This window comes from Coregonus lavaretus (assembly GCF_964263955.1).
Source record: "Coregonus lavaretus genome assembly, chromosome: 26".
In the NCBI taxonomy this organism is placed as follows: domain Eukaryota; kingdom Metazoa; phylum Chordata; class Actinopteri; order Salmoniformes; family Salmonidae; genus Coregonus; species Coregonus lavaretus.
The window spans coordinates 30109278-30125422 of NC_140013.1; the positions used below are offsets into that span (position 1 = coordinate 30109278).

A 16145-nucleotide genomic window follows, 5' to 3' on the forward strand; every position below is an offset into this window, starting at 1 on the left:
CCAGTCAAAAGGTTGGACACACCTCATTCCAGCGTTTTTCTTTATTTTTACTATTTTCTACATTGTAGAATAATAGTGAAGACATCAAAACTATGAAATAACACATATGGAATCATGTAGAAACCAAAAAAGTGTTAAACAAATCAAAATATTCTTGAAAGTAGCCACCCTTTGTCTTGATGACAGCTTTGCACACTGTTGGCATTCTCTCAACTAGCTTCATGAGGTAGTCACCTGGAATGCATTTCAATTAACAGGTGTGCCTTGTTAATTTCTGGAATTTCTTTCCAATCATTTGTGTTTTGACAAGGTAGGGTTGGTATACAGAAGATAGCCCTATTTGGTAAAAGACTAAGTCCATATTATGGCAAGAACAGCTCAAATAAGCAAAGAGAAACGAAAATTTCAATAACTAATGCTCTTGCGGCTGAATGGGAGCAAGTTCCTGTAAGTGCAGTCGCAAAAACCATCAAGGGCTATGATGAAACTGGCTCTCATGAGGACCGCCACAGGAAAGGAAGACCCAGCGTTACCTCTGCTGCAGAGGATAAGTTCATTAGAGTTACCAGCCTCAGAAATTGCAGCCCAAATAAATGCTTCAGAGTTCAAGTAACAGACACATCTCAACATCAACTGTTCAGAGGAGACTGTGAATCAGGCCTTCATGGTCGAATTGCTGCAAAGAAATCACTACTAAAGGACACCAATAAGAAGAAGAGACTTGCTTGGGCAAGAAACACGAGCAATGGACATTAGACCAGTGGAAATCTGTCCTTTGGTCTGATGAGTCCAAATTGGAGATTTTTGGTTCCAACCGCTGTGTCTTTGTGAGACGCAGAGTAGGTGAATGGATGATCTCCGCATGTGTGATTCCCACCGTGAAGCATGAAGGAGGAGGTGTGAAGGTGTGGGGGTGCTTTGCTGGTGACACTGTCAGTGATTTATTTATAATTCAAGGCACACTTAACCAGCATGGCTACCACAGCATTCTGCAGCTATACGCCATCCCATCTGGTTTGCGCATAGTCCCACTATCATTAGTTTTTCAACAGGACAATGACCCAACACACCTCCAGGCTGTGTAACGGCTATTTGACCAAGAAGGAGAGTGATGAAGTGCTGCATCAGATGACCTGGCCTCCACAATCCCCCGACCTCAACCCAATTGAGATGGTTTGGGATGAGTTGGACCGCAGATTGAAGGAAAAGCAGCCAACAAGTGCTCAGCATATGTGGGAACTCCTTCAAGACTGTTGGAAAAGCATTCTAGGTGAAGCTGGTTGAAAGAATGCCAAGTGTGTGCAAAGGTGTCATTAAGGCAAAGGGTGGCTACTTTGAAGAATCTAAAATATAACACATTTTTTGATTTGTTAAACACTTTTTGGGTTACTACATGATTCCATATGTGTTATTTAATAGTTTTGATGTCTTCACTATTATTCTACAATGTAGAAAATACTAAAAATAAAGAACCTTGAATGAGTAGGTTTGTTCAAACTTTTGACTGGTACTGTATGTAGATTGTAAAGTATTTTGTCTGTAAATTATTTTTCGTTATGTGTCGGACCGCAGTAAGACTAGCTGTCGCCATTGGTGTCAACTAATGGGGATCCTAATAAATCAAATAAAATCCCCCCAGCAATCGAAGGACTGCCTGCGTCTGGACGAGACCATGCTTGTGAAGCAGCTGCTGCCAGAGATCTGTCACTTCATCCACACGTACCGTGAGGGCCACCAGCACGCTGCAGAGCTCCGTGCCTCTGCCTCAGGGGTCCTCTTCTCCCTCAGCTGCAACAACTTCAACGCTGTCTTCAGCCGCATCTCCACCAGGTAACGCTAACCCTGATCCTGAGGAACTACAGACTGTTGGCTAATTCAGTGTCACTATCACTGTGTTGATGAGCAGTTGATCAGGTGTGTTAGTACAGGGCTGGAACAAAAGCCTGCCCACCCTGTTGTTCTTCCAAGGTCGATGGAAACTCACCTACGTTATTATCTTTTGTGCAAAAATGCATTTGTGTCTTTAAAAAGTTCCACCAGACCTGATTTTCCCAGAAGTGTAATATTACAAATGACGTTATGCCCTCAGAAGTAATGATGAGGAAACTGTTCGGACCCCCTTTCCTGCTTATGCCATGTGATAAGTTAATTTGTTCGCATACCTCAGCACTTCAGTTTAGCAGCCAGTCATGGACAAGGTCACTGTGACTGAACTGTTAGCCCAGTCATGATTGAAATCCCTCCCTCCCCACCCAGGATGTTCAGGATGGTGCAACGTTACAGAACGTTCAGATGGAACGATAAAACAGGGAATCCTGTTAGCTCTATTAGGTTAATTGTCCCCCACGATGAAATCGGGGAGGGGACTGTGGATTTGTCTCTGTCCGTTCGTATGTTTGTCACACGTGATATCTCAGACAGCGGTTGCCCGATTTTGATGAAACTTGGATGAATGATGCGTAGAGATACGACATTTACAAAATTACACTGATTGGCCCAAGGGGGCTTCTATAGTAATCAATTGAATTTCCAAACTATGAACAAGCATATCTACTGTCCCATTTGAGCTATTGTCATGAAATGTGGTTCATATATGCAGCCCCTCATGAGCAACACATTTCTCATGAGGACCTATAAGCTCCGCCCATTAGTTTTTCTAATTACACTTTTTGTCCCCCAACAAACTTTGAACAAGCATATCTCCTGCCCCGTTTGAACTACAGTATTGTAATTTTTTACATGCATGCATTTCCTCATAAGAAACAAGTTTCCCCTAATGACCGATATAATTTCGGTACATGCAAATGAAATGTCTTTCAACATCTTTTGAATTGGCGCTGGCTGCATCGATATGCCGCACATCGTGCTATTGTAAATCGGAGATGGGACTGTGGCTCTGTCTCCGTCCGTTAGTACATTCGTACGCGATATCTTAGACAGCACTGGCCCGATTTTGAAGGAACTTGGGTGAATGATACTTCTTCCCATGGAGATCCGGCATTTATGTCACGCCCTGGCCTATAGAACTCTAGCTAGTTTGGTCAGGGTGTGAATAATCTATGTTTGTATTTCTATGTTTGGCCGGGTGTGGTTCCCAATCAGAGGCAGCTGTCGCTCGTTGTCTCTGATTGGGGATCATACTTAGGCAGCCAGTTTTCCTGCCTGTGTTGTGGGTTTTTGTTTGTGTTCGGTTAGTGTGGCTTGTTAGTGTTAGCCTTCCGACGTCACGTTTCGTTGTTTTTGTATGTTTATTAAGTTCAATAAACATGGATGCATTTCACGCTGTGTTTTGGTCCGTCCCGTTCATCTACGATCGTGACAATTTACAACATTATTCTGATTGGCCCAAGTGGGTTGCTATAGGAATCAACTGAAATTCCAAACTTTGAACAAACATATCTCCTGTCCTGTTTGCGCTATTGTCATGACATTTTGTTAATATATGCAGCCCCTCATGAGCAACAAGTTTCCCGTAACAACCTATATAACTTTGGTACTTACAAATGAAATGTCTTTCAACACAACATACGTTGGAATAATTGTCACTAATTGACACAAGGAGCGATACATCATTTGTGGACAACATGTTTACTGTAGCCTTGTTTCTATCTGCAACATTCTGAAAGTTTCACATCATTGATACAGTCATGTCAGTTTCCTGTCTTGAAGGACGACGGGATGATGTCAAAAAGGCTACCTTTTTTCCCTCTCTTCCACCCCCTCTTCTTTCCCTCCTTTCTACTGAGAAACTGTGGGAGAATAAAATCTCTGGATATCATGTGTTTGACTGGATGAACTTGTTCCCTGGCAGTGTCTAAGAGAGTCCTTATCCATTGTGTTCTCCCCCAGGTTGCAGGAGCTGACAGTCTGCTCAGAAGACACTGTGGATGTCCATGATATAGAGCTCATGCAGTACATCAATGTGGACTGCTCCAAACTTAAAAGAATGCTCCAAGGTAGCTACTCACTCACTCACTATATTGGTATTGCTTGTGTTCTCACAAAACTTGATAAACACACTCAATGTCTGGCACAAACCTGCATGAGGGAAGCAACAAGATCTGAGTGTTAACCCTGAAACCAGGACTAAGACCTTGACTACACACTATGTTCCATCTATGTTTCAAGGGCTGGGTGGGGCTCATTTCATGTGCAGAAACCTGTGAAAAAGGAAGTTGGGGTATTTGATTTTACAGGGACATTTTGTGGAGGACATTAACTTACTCTGATCCCTGTGTAGTAGTCCCTACGTGGATTCCCTGGAACCATGGGACCTACAGAAGACTAATACAAAAGAAAAGGAAAATACTGGGCTTGTTAATAATATGTTAACATTAACAGTAAAACAAAACCCATTACGTATTGTCCTAAATCGGGAGAAAAGAAATGAGTCATTTTCATCTGATTCAGGATTACGAGAATACTACTATTGAGAGCTGCATAGCTTGACAACCCCCCCAAGCATAACCTCCGACCTTACAGAACAATAACAAGTGACGCACAGCCTCATTAGACGCTACATCAAGACCAGCGAATCAAACGGAGCCTCCAAATAACAACTACTTAGTTTCCATTTTCCTCCACTGCTCCATCACACCAGCTTCAGGTATTTGTGCCTTGTTAGCCACAAAATAAAACCATTATCATGGGTCCCTGGCTCGCGGCAATTAACTGGCAACAGCTGCACCTCTCAAGTGCTGAGGGAATGGAACTATATAGGCCTACCACTATGGCTGCAATATGATTATGCGGAGTAGGGAAGAAAAAAATAAGAAAACAAGTGGCAACTTGGTTTGAGGACATACATTTTCAACACTAGTGTTCACATTTGACCTGGGATTGGAACACTACATTGTATGCCATTTGAGATGATGTTGTGAAGCATAAGGGTCAAGGGTCCAATTCATCTAATAATTTAACTGACACTGCATTTTGTTATGCATCTTGGGTTGCCAGATAGATAGGACAGTAAAATGTAATACATGTCCACTAGGAGAAATAGCCTGTTCCACATTCCAGGAAAATAAACGGAAAAGGGTCTTAAATTATGACTGATGCGCTTTCCCATACCCAGACAGAGGATGTTTCAAATGTCTACACTAGGCTTACATAGTCTGGATTCTCAAATGCAATTCCCCTCAGGTGTGATGGAAAGAGATCTATTTTTAAGATCTAGCCGACATGTGACTGCTGGTGGATGAATTCCCAGTGGTTACATAATGTCAACAATCTATGAATGTAGTGTACTTGGCAAGTTGACTGCTTTCGTGTTTTCTACCTTCATCAGTCTTGTTTTTTTTAAGTTCTCTTTATTTTAAATGCTGCCCTATGTACATAGTCCAGGGTTTCCCAAACTCAGTCCTCAGGACCCCAAGGGGTGCACGTTTCAGTTTTTGCCCTAACACTACACAGCGGATTCAAATCAAGCTTTGATAATTTGAATCAGTGTGTAGAGTTAGGGCAAAAACCAAAACGTACAGCCCTTGGGGTCCTGAGGACTGAGTTTGGGAAACGCTGACAGTCATTGAACACTGGTCACCTTAATAAATGTTTACATAGTGTTTTACCCACTTCATATGTATATACTGTATTCTAGTCATGGTTCATCCTATACAGCTACTGCTGTACACCTTTTCGATTCATATACTGTCTATACACACCACCATATATTATATTCCAGACTCCGACATTACTCTCCCTGATATTTCTTAATTCCTTTATTTTTGTGTATGGTTAGGTATTACTTCACTGTTGGAGATAGAAACAAGCATTTCACTGAACCTGCAATTACATCTGCTAAATATGTGTATGCGACCAATAAAGGTTTATTGGACTTTTTACGTCTTGTTACAAGCATACATCAGTAAATACTAAAACTCCACTGAATGGACATAGTGCAACAAGAGGCTAGGTTTTTACACAGACAAATGTTCACCTTCTACAGACAGAAAGGGTAGAAAATGCATTTTTGCAACACATTTTAAGGTGCAAGTTGTGTATTGCTCAGAATGCTGTAACCCTGTCTAGGATTTCCGAATATGTATAGATTGGATATATCCTGAACAACCCTAATCAGGTACTTACTTATTAAAATTGTTTTAAAAAAATAAAAAAAAGTTTGTTTGGATTTCAATTAACCAAATTGAATGGCCATTGATGACTATCCCTATTCCTTGATTTGCAGCTCACATCGCACCAAAGGCAGATAACTAAGGACGTGAATATCCTCTGCAAGCTGCCAAATACAAATCTCAGACATAGGGCAGAGGGGTTACAAAATGATCAGTAGTGCAAGAATTAGCTAGCAGCTTACTGCATAGTCTGAATTCTTTCTCCAACCCGCGGTTAAATATTTTGGGACGAGGAAAAGGGGGTAAAGTTAAGAATCAGAAGTGTGGGGTCCCTCCTCTCCATCCTCGTGCCCAGAATGTAAACGAGTGCGATTTGCTAAAAGTAGAAAAGTATTCAAATCGCATCAAAACAAGTAAACAAAATCACTGATTGCGAAAATGAAAGCACTTTTCAAGCCAAATATATTCGCTGGTTGGCATGGCTCGCCGCTGGAGTGGAGGTGGGGATTGTTCTCGTTCTTTAAGAGGCTAGCTACAGCTAGCTAGCTTTCTAACTATCCAACGCGCGGGCATGATCACTTTGCCAACTTGCTTGCTTTTTATATTTAGCTAAGTGGTGGCCAATCCAATTTATAAACATACACTGGCGGACTTGTACTAAAATCTGTCGAAACACAAATATTCTACAAAAACTGGGGGGAGACCGACCAGATTTCCCCCCCCCCCCCCCTCTCGAGCGTCATCCATACCTCACAGCTGGAAGTCTGGGCTTGATGTAGCGAGCTAGCTAGCTAGCGTTAGCTTGTTTAGCGGATTGCTCATAGGCTAGCCAATATTAGCTAGCTAGCTAACGCTACCATTGTTTTGCTTGAATAGGTCTACTAGAAATCTACGTTTAAAATCACCAGAGGCAACGACGCATTACACATGTAGTAACATATAGATGTAGTTAACCAAATTTATCACTCAGATGTTACACTTACCTGGAATAAAAATGTACTCCAGCTCGGTTCCATTGCAACACTTAAAATCTGCAGGAAACCTAGAAGGAATCTACAACAAAGCAGCTAAACATGGCAGCTGCTACAACTTCCTGTAACGCTCCGGCCTGAACCATTTCCAGTTGACTTTTATGGGACGTTAGAGATTTTTCAGAAATCAAGATATTGTAAATTGGCTTGTATTAAAATATTATTGCTATAAAACATGTTTCTAATATCTATGTATTGGAAAATTACTGAATGGCATATGATGTGGCACGTCAAACAGTAAAATATGTACTACATGGAATGTGGCCCCCCATTTGACAAGTTTAACTAGTCCATTAGAGCGCCTTCGAGAGATGGCATAAAAGTAAATCATTTTCAATATGCCATCGTCAAAGTGGTTACCGATTGTGCCTCTATATATCATTACATTATGCTACAACACAAACACTAGGGAAAAAGCAACATGTTGTTTCTATACAGTTTAGCTACTATTAGTCAACCCCTTCAAATCTAATTTTAAGAAATCCTTTCAAGATTTGCTGGGATATCAAAATATTGTCATCCACACACAAATGCATAACACAATTAGGATACAACATATGCATAACATGAATTTATATGATTGAACAGATATTTCCAAAAATGTGATCAGCACCTACCATTTGTCCATTATCTGATAACCACTACGGCCTTGCTCTATGAACTGTAATACTGTTATGATGAGTCACTTACATAGATGTATATAATAATCACTTACCACAGCAGTCACATCTAATTAAATCAGTGAAACAATAAAACTGGGATTTTTTTCCAGATTGCATTTGGTTACGGTCATATCATGTTGTTATGTTGCTCTCAGGAAAAAAAGGAATTGGGAATCCCTTTGCGTCATCCATCATCAATAAGTAAATTGATCACTTCCCACTGTATATAAGATTAGAAATCAATGCACACACTCAATAGTTCACAGAAAACCCAGACAACTTTCCACACACAGTGATTAATAACACCCATTCAAATCAATGATTTGGTCACGCAGCCCAGGGATTGGGCATCCAACTCAAATATTGCAAGTCAGACACAATCAAATTTGTGGACATACAATTAAGACCTTGAAATTATTAAATGCCCAGTGCAGTCAAAAACGTGATTTACCTGTGTTTTCGGAAAGTATTCAGACCTCTTGACTTTTTCCAGATTTTGTTAGGTTACAACCTTATTCTAAAATTAATTAAATGTTTTTTTTCCCCCTCATCAATCTACACACAATACCCCATAATGACAAAGCAAAAACTGTATTTTAGAATAAATAAAAGCCAGAAATATCAAATTTACATAATTATTCAGACCATTTACTCAATACTTTGTTGAAGCACATTTGGCAGCGATTATAGCCTCGAGTCTTCTTGGGTATTTTTTTTTTTTTTACGCTACAAGCTTGGCACACCTGTATTTGGGGAGTTTCTCCCATTCTTCTCTGCAGATCCTCTCAAGCTCTGTCAGGTTGGATGGGGAGTGTTGGTGCACAGCTATTTTCAGGTCTCTCCAGAGATGTAGTCCTCTGTAGCTCTGCTGGTAGAGCACGGCGCTAGTAACGCCAAGGTAGTGGGTTCGTTCCCCGGGACCACCCATACACAAAAAAAATGTATGCACGCATGACTGTAAGTCGCTTTGGATAAAAGCGTCTGCTAAATGGCATATTATTATTATTATTATTATGTTAGATTGGGTTCCAGTCCGGGCTCTGGCTGGGCCACTCAATGACATTCAGAGACTTGTCCCAAAGCCACTCCTGCGTTGTCTTGGCTGTGTGCTTAGGGTCATTGTCCTGTTGGAAGGTGAACCTTCGCCCCAGTCTGAGGTCCTGAGTGCTCTGGAGCAGGTTTTCAACAAGGATCTCTCTGTACTTTGCTCCGTTCATATTTGCCTAAATCCAGACTAGTCTCCCAGTCCCTGCCACTGAAAAATATCCCCACAGCATGATGCTGCCACCACCATGCTTCACCGTAGGGATGGTGCCAGGTTTCCTCCAGACGTGATGCTTGGCATTCAGACCAAAGAGTTCAATCTTGGTTTCATCAGACCAGAGAATCTTGTTTCTCATGGTCTGAGAGTCTTTACGTGCCTTTTGACAAACTCTAAGAGGGCTGTCATGTGCCTTTTACCAAGGAGTGGCTTCCGTCTGGCCACTCTCCCATAAAGGCCTAATTGGTGGAGTGCTGCAGAGATGGTTATCCTTCTGGAAGGTTCTCCCATCTCCACAGAGGAACTCTAGAGCTCTGTCAGAGTGACCATCGGGTTCTTGGTCACCTCCCTGACCAAGGCCCTTCTCCCCCGATTTCTCAGTTTGGCCGGGCGGCCAGCTCTAGGAAGAGTCTTGGTGGTTCTAAACTTCTTCCATTTAAGAATGATGGAGGCCACTGTGTTCTTGGGGTCCTTCAATGCTGCAGAAATGTTTTGGTACCCTTCCCCAGATCTGTGCCTCGACACAATTCTGTCTCGGAGCTCTAGGGACAATTCCTTCGACCTCATGGCTTGGTTTTTGCTCTGACATGCACTGCCAACTGTGGGACCTTATATAGACAGGTGTGTGCCTTTCCAAATCATGTCCAATCAATTGAATTTACCACAGGTGGACTCCAATCAAGTTGTAGAAACATCTCAAGGATGATCAACGGAAACAGGATGCACCTGAGCTCAATTTCGAGTCTCATAGCAAAGGGTCTGAATACTTATGTAAATAAGGTATTTCTGTTTTGTTTTTTAAATATATATATTATTCTTTTTTAACCTGTTTTCACTTTGTCATTATAGGGTATTGTGTGTAGATTACTGAGGAAATTGTTTTATTTAATCAATTTTAGAATAAGGCTGTAACGTAACAAAATGTGGAAAAAGTCAAGGGGTCTGAATACTTTCCGAAGGCACACTATGTGGTTGGAATAATACTGTGAAAATGATGATAATGCCCTTTTAGTGTAAGAGCTGTTCGAAAAGACCGCCTGAAATCTGAGCCTGTTTTGGTGGGATGAAGTTTTGGCCTGCCTGGTGTCAACACTTAATTAGTTAATAGACCATAAAGAAAGAGAGTTCCAAACCTCTCTGCCAATAACAGCTCATTTTACATTTTCCCCTCCCCACTCAGACCACACAGTCCTAGTAAAATTCCTGCTTGAGAAATTGGTCTTTGCTAAGAAGCTATTTTAGTTTATTTTTGACCATTTTAATTGAAAACAATCACAGTAAGGTACTTTGTTACCCAGAAAGGATTTGATATTGAGATAAAAACGACTGCATTGGCCCTTTAAATAAAGCCATTACCTATACTGGGCCCCGTGTAGCTCAGTTGGTAGAGCATGGCGCTTGCAATGCCAGGGTTGTGGGTTCGATTCCCACAGGGGGCCAGTATGAAAAAAAATTAAAAATGTATGCACTCGCTAACTGTAAGTCGCTCTGGAAAAGATCGTCTGCTAAATGACTAAAATGTTAAAAAAAATGTACATACATAAACTGATCTGCTAAGTGGTACATGATCTTTACATTTTAGTCATTTAGCAGACGCTCTTATCCAGAGCGACTTACAATTAGTGAGTGCATACATTATTATTATTTTCATCATGACATTACAGTAGGTACATCAGCTGTCTACTCAATAGTGCAACACTTTATATTGCATGAGATTTGCGTATAAATAATTTCTGAAGCATCTACAGTTTATAGGTCCTATAAAGGGTTTATTTATTATCAATGGGTCTACAGTTCTAGGCATGACAATCCTTAGTGCTTAGTTAGCAATGTCTTTGTCTTTAACAGGTTGGTGTTTTCAGAAAGCCAGATGCTTCCTCAATATTCTAATTTAGATGAACTCGATCAATCATTCAGTTATTTATCATATTTGGCCCACTGGCACTGGCTGCCCTGTAGTTTACATATGACACACACACGGACCAGACCTAATCCAGCCTTTCAGCCCAACCACACAAAGTAACAATTGAATTCGTGCCCTCACAAACTGCAGGGGAATGGTCCTGATGTCCTCTGTTCCAAAGCCACAGTGTATGGACCACACCATGATGAAGCAGAGACATGGATGCTGCGGAGGATACTGAGGCTTGGTCTTTACATTGGATCCCATGATGGACATTCAAGTGGATGGATAGACTCTAAACATACTTATTTTAATGGAGATATAACCTGTTCTGTGTGTTTAATCTGTGGACTTGGATTGGATCCATACATCATTGATGCAAGCTGCTTATAGGGTCTTCAGAATACCATTTGAAGGGATACCACAGTCCTGTTTAGTCCAGACAGTTCCTGGAAGACCATTTTAGTGAACTGTATGTATTGTGAGATTTGTATCTCTGTGTTAGATCAGGCCTATAAGTGGATGGGGCAAAGCACTAAGGCTAGTGGCCTAGAGAAAGACAAATGCTGTAGTCATAACTGGTGACTATAAGCCTAAAACTGCTGGATGATTCCTCTACTTTGTCATCACATTTAATTCAAAGATTGATTGAGCATAGTCTGGAAAAGTGCGAAATATTTATCAAAATTGTATTTTTTGAAACGGGCGAAGAGCAGAAGCTTTGCATAAATTGGTATTGTTTTCCTTTTCCAGTTAGTTCCCTGCAGTTATTGTTTGACTATTCCCGGCTCTTCAGAAAAGGTGCCTCCCATTGTATTTTTTAAATCTTTGTTAAACTGTACATTGGCTGCCTTTGTATCCCCACAGCACAATGAGAGTTTCAGATAGAGTGGCTGAATATGTCTGAATATGCTCATTCTCCCATACCAGGCTCAACACCGTTCAAATCGTCCATTAAACAGCACTTATATTAATTATAGCCAATGCGGACTACATGGCAAAGCATTTTTTACAGATTTGCATTGGAAAGAGACAAACTATCCAGGGTTGAGTGGATTTTTAACTATTTTGTTAGGATTGTTCTTCTCTGTTTGCATTTTCAATTGTTATGATAAACGGAAAGGGGAAACAGTATTTTCTGCTGTTACAATTTGCACTGTATTCCCCTCATTGATATGGGCATACTCTATCATTCTCGTGTATCAACAGCTGTATGAGAAGTTATGAGATAATGAGTGACATTTCTGGGAAATGTATTTATTCAACATAATTAAAAGGTTTTCTGTATTGTGAGTTTCAATACAACCATCGTAGATCAGATAAGAAGCCATTTGCAAAACACTAGAAAATGTTCCTTTACATAGAATTAACATTGGTGTCTAAATCATTCCTATTGTACTGTTTTAGGTAGTAGTGGACTGGGAGGTTGTGATTCACACCCTTGTCCCTTCTCAAGCCCCCCCAGGTTAAACCATGGGAGACTGGTTAAACCATGGGAGACTGGTTAAACCATGGGAGACTGGTTAAACCATGGGAGACTGGTCCATTCTCGGACGCTTCCTATCCGAGGTGCAGAACCACTCCACAGTGATCGGCAAGATCTGGCTGACCATGCTGCTGATCTTCCGCATCCTGCTGGTGACTACATCTTCCCTGTGCTGCACTACCTGTGCTGGGTCTACATCTTCCCTGTGCTGCACTACCTGTGCTGGGTCTACATCTTCCCTGTGCTGCACTACCTGTGCTGGGTCTACATCTTCCCTGTGCTGCACTACCTGGGCTGGGTCTACATCTTCCCTGTGCTGCACTACCTGGGCTGGGTCTACATCTTCCCTGTGCTGCACTACCTGGGCTGGGTCTACATCTTCCCTGTGCTGCACTACCTGGGCTGGGTCTACATCTTCTGCGTACTGTGCTCCGCTTGCTCCACCTGCTTCCGGCCCGAGAGCGACCCTGTGGGGCTGTACAACCACCACAACCCTCTGCTGCTGCAGCTCAAACACTCTCTGAGGGGCAGGCTGGTCCTGCAGACTCCCACGCCCATGGCCCAGGAGAAGGCTGGTCCTGCAGACTCCCACGCCCATGGCCCAGGAGAAGGCTGGTCCTGCAGACTCCCACGCCCATGGCCCAGGAGAAGGCTGGTCCTGCAGACTCCCACGCCCATGGCCCAGGAGAAGGCTGGTCCTGCAGACTCCCACGCCCATGGCCCAGGAGAAGGCTGGTCCTGCAGACTCCCACGCCCATGGCCCAGGAGAAGGCTGGGGGCCACTTGCTCACTCACGTCCCAGCCATCTCCTTTGAGACCGACTCTACTGTGGAGTGCACCTCCAAGAGGACTCCGGAAGAGAGGGACCGGGTGAAGGTTATACTGGCCAAGATGGGACGGATCAAGAAATCTTGGCTGTGAAATGCCCATTATGTGTGATTATCGATTGTAGCATTTTCCACTTTTGAAATAATAATGGGAAAGACAGGGTTTATAGCGTAGGTTGCTCAGATTGGGCATTGGGAAAAATTGGGAGAATGAAAGTTTACTCCTGATTCAGAGAGAAAGATTCAACTTTATCATCCATACCATAGTTTAAATTACATAAAGAATATTCAAACTGTTCCTGAGTTTCGAAAGACAGAGAAAGGAAAACGTTTTTCTGTAAAATTGTATACATTCAGTTTACAGTCATTATCTTCAGTCTGTTCCCACCTGTTCACACAAGGCCTACTGTCCACAATCTCAGGGTTCTTCAATACAAATACACCTGTTTCAGAAAACCTGACAAGTTTTCACATTCAAACAATGTTTGTAAGATACTTTTCAATAACTCCTTGTAATTGTTGAAACCATACATAGCTGGTAACTTGAGCTTGACAGAGTACTTGAGCTCGGCAGAGTAGTTTTGACCTGTGTCCAGACGCAGTCATTTATGTTGTCTAAAGGCAATTTGTCTCTCATAACAATATTATTTTTCATAATAATCTAATCTGATTAACTGGTAGGTAGTCACTAACTATTTGTAGCATGTGTGCCTCTTTTTATTGATATTTACATGGTGTGTATGTGTATAGATGTTAAGTAATTAATGTTGAAATTATCCAAGGGTTTTTAACTGAAATGTTAATAGTTGGTGTCTCAATCTCAGACATTTGCGCTCATATTTGTTCATATTATTTCAAAAAACGGCAGAATCAAACAGTATTGGAATAGTGACTTGTATTTCTCATCTAGAAGTGTAAGAATTTTAGGAGAATGCCATTTCATCAGTCAAATGTTGCACTGTTTGATAAGACAGGGTATGGAAAACCTCAATTTTAATTAGTTAAGCTGTGAGTTTGAAATTTGACCACAAGAGGTCACTATAATACTATAACTTATCAAACAGGGTTGTGCTGAAAATCAAATGAACCACAGCCAAATAAATGAGTTGTAATTAAGAGTAAGATAAAAAAAATACATGTATAACTTACTTTCTTGATAAAATACATTCTAAAATGTAAAAATCTGTTATTTCTGAGTATGTAGTGCAGATATCTGTTGAAGGCCCAAAGCAGACGTTTTTTAAAAATCAATATCGAATCATTTCTGGGTAACAATTAAGTACCTTACTGTAATATACATTTTTTCTCAACCAATAATTTTGCTATGACTGTCTGGGAGTGGTCAGTGTGGAGGGGAAAACTGAAAACTAGCTGTTATTGGCAGAGAGGCTTGGAAATCTCTTTGTCATTGGTCTATAAACCAATTTACACATGGTGATGTCACCATGGAAAGCCGAAACTCCCGCCCATGCAAACCTGCTGATTAGAAGGTGCTGTATATGTAGCTGGCGCGGTCTGCTCGTCGCCGACTACTGCGTTGTGTTCCGGTGCACTGAAGACAAGACACTGGCGTACTTGAAGGCACTTTATTGTGTACAACTCTCTCAATTTGTTCAACATCAAAGAGAGAAAATGTTCAAAACTCTACCCTCGACCAGAATCCGCCTCTCCCAGCCGAGTACAATGCAGACTCAGTATAATCACATTCAAAAATACAAGGAATAAAATACAACATAATTGGAAAATAAACATCACATCTGGTGTATATTTTATGTATGTGTCATATTGCATGTTATCTCTGCCAAAAACTCTGAGCTTTTAGCCTTTACATTAATACTGTGCAACATGACATAAACCATCTTTCAAATAGGTAATACATACAGTAATATGCACGAAGCAACATGTAATCCTTCACATTTGAGCTTCTCAGTGCCATTAAACACTAATCAATACATGAAAACATTTTAAATGAACACATATTTTTAACCTGATATAGGGAATACATACCTGTTCAACATCAAAGAGAGAAAATGTTCAAAACTCTACTCTCGACCAGAATCCGCCTAACATAAAAAGAACAACGTGGGCTTCATCACAAGAGGATAGACGATTGCTAACTTACAGCTAAACAAAACACGAGGTTAGCTAAGTTAGCAATTTCTCAAACTCTCAAAAATAGCTAAATTCACGACACAGCTTGATTAAATGTACGTACACTCATCATATAATATACATACAAGTTACTATGTGCACTGAAACGTTTTAGTTTTAACAGGTATATCAAGTTTATATCACGCCGAAGTGAACACATACCTCTCCCAGCCGAGTACAATGCAGACTGAGAAAAGCATGACATCCCTCCGCATATAACCAAACCAACACTCTAGAGGGCGCACTTACACAACTAACTCTCCCAATATCTGTAAACTACACGAAATGCTGAACAATACAATATTTTGGTGAAATCAACTCACAAAGTAAAATAAAAAATGAACGGTTGCAAAAATCTGTAATTCTTTGACCTGTTACATATAGATATGGGAAACATTCTTTTCATGGCACTTCAATATCGAAGTGAATTTACGTAGCAGGTTAGGATAATTAACATTGCAGGTTAGGAACCTGAGGTTAAGGTTAGGAAAAGGGTTAGCGAAAATGCTCTCCAAACCTGCTACGAAAATCGCTTTGCATTGAAGTGCTGTGAAAAGAGTGTGTCCCATGTAGATATAGGTCACATTCCCCTGCTCAGCTGTTGCATGCATCAACCAATGGTTGTGTGCCAAGTCATCCACTGTGTCATCGACTGACAGATTGCTATAACATATGATGTGGTTAGCTGACACACAAAATACCTATCCAGATCTGGAGTGTGTCAGCAAGGCCTGGGCAGAGGAACATGCTCTG

At 41.2% G+C, this 16145-nt stretch overlaps 1 pseudogene across 1 annotated transcript in view; it reads left to right on the forward strand.

Annotated features, from left to right (window-relative positions):
- LOC311101895 (neurofibromin-like) overlaps positions 1 to 16145 on the forward strand; it is a 178213-nt pseudogene that overhangs the window by 50068 nt on the left and 112000 nt on the right. The window contains exon 4 of the transcript in view: positions 1640 to 1830. The product of the transcript in view is annotated as a neurofibromin-like (transcript). The remainder of the gene's footprint in view (positions 1 to 1639; positions 1831 to 16145) is intronic.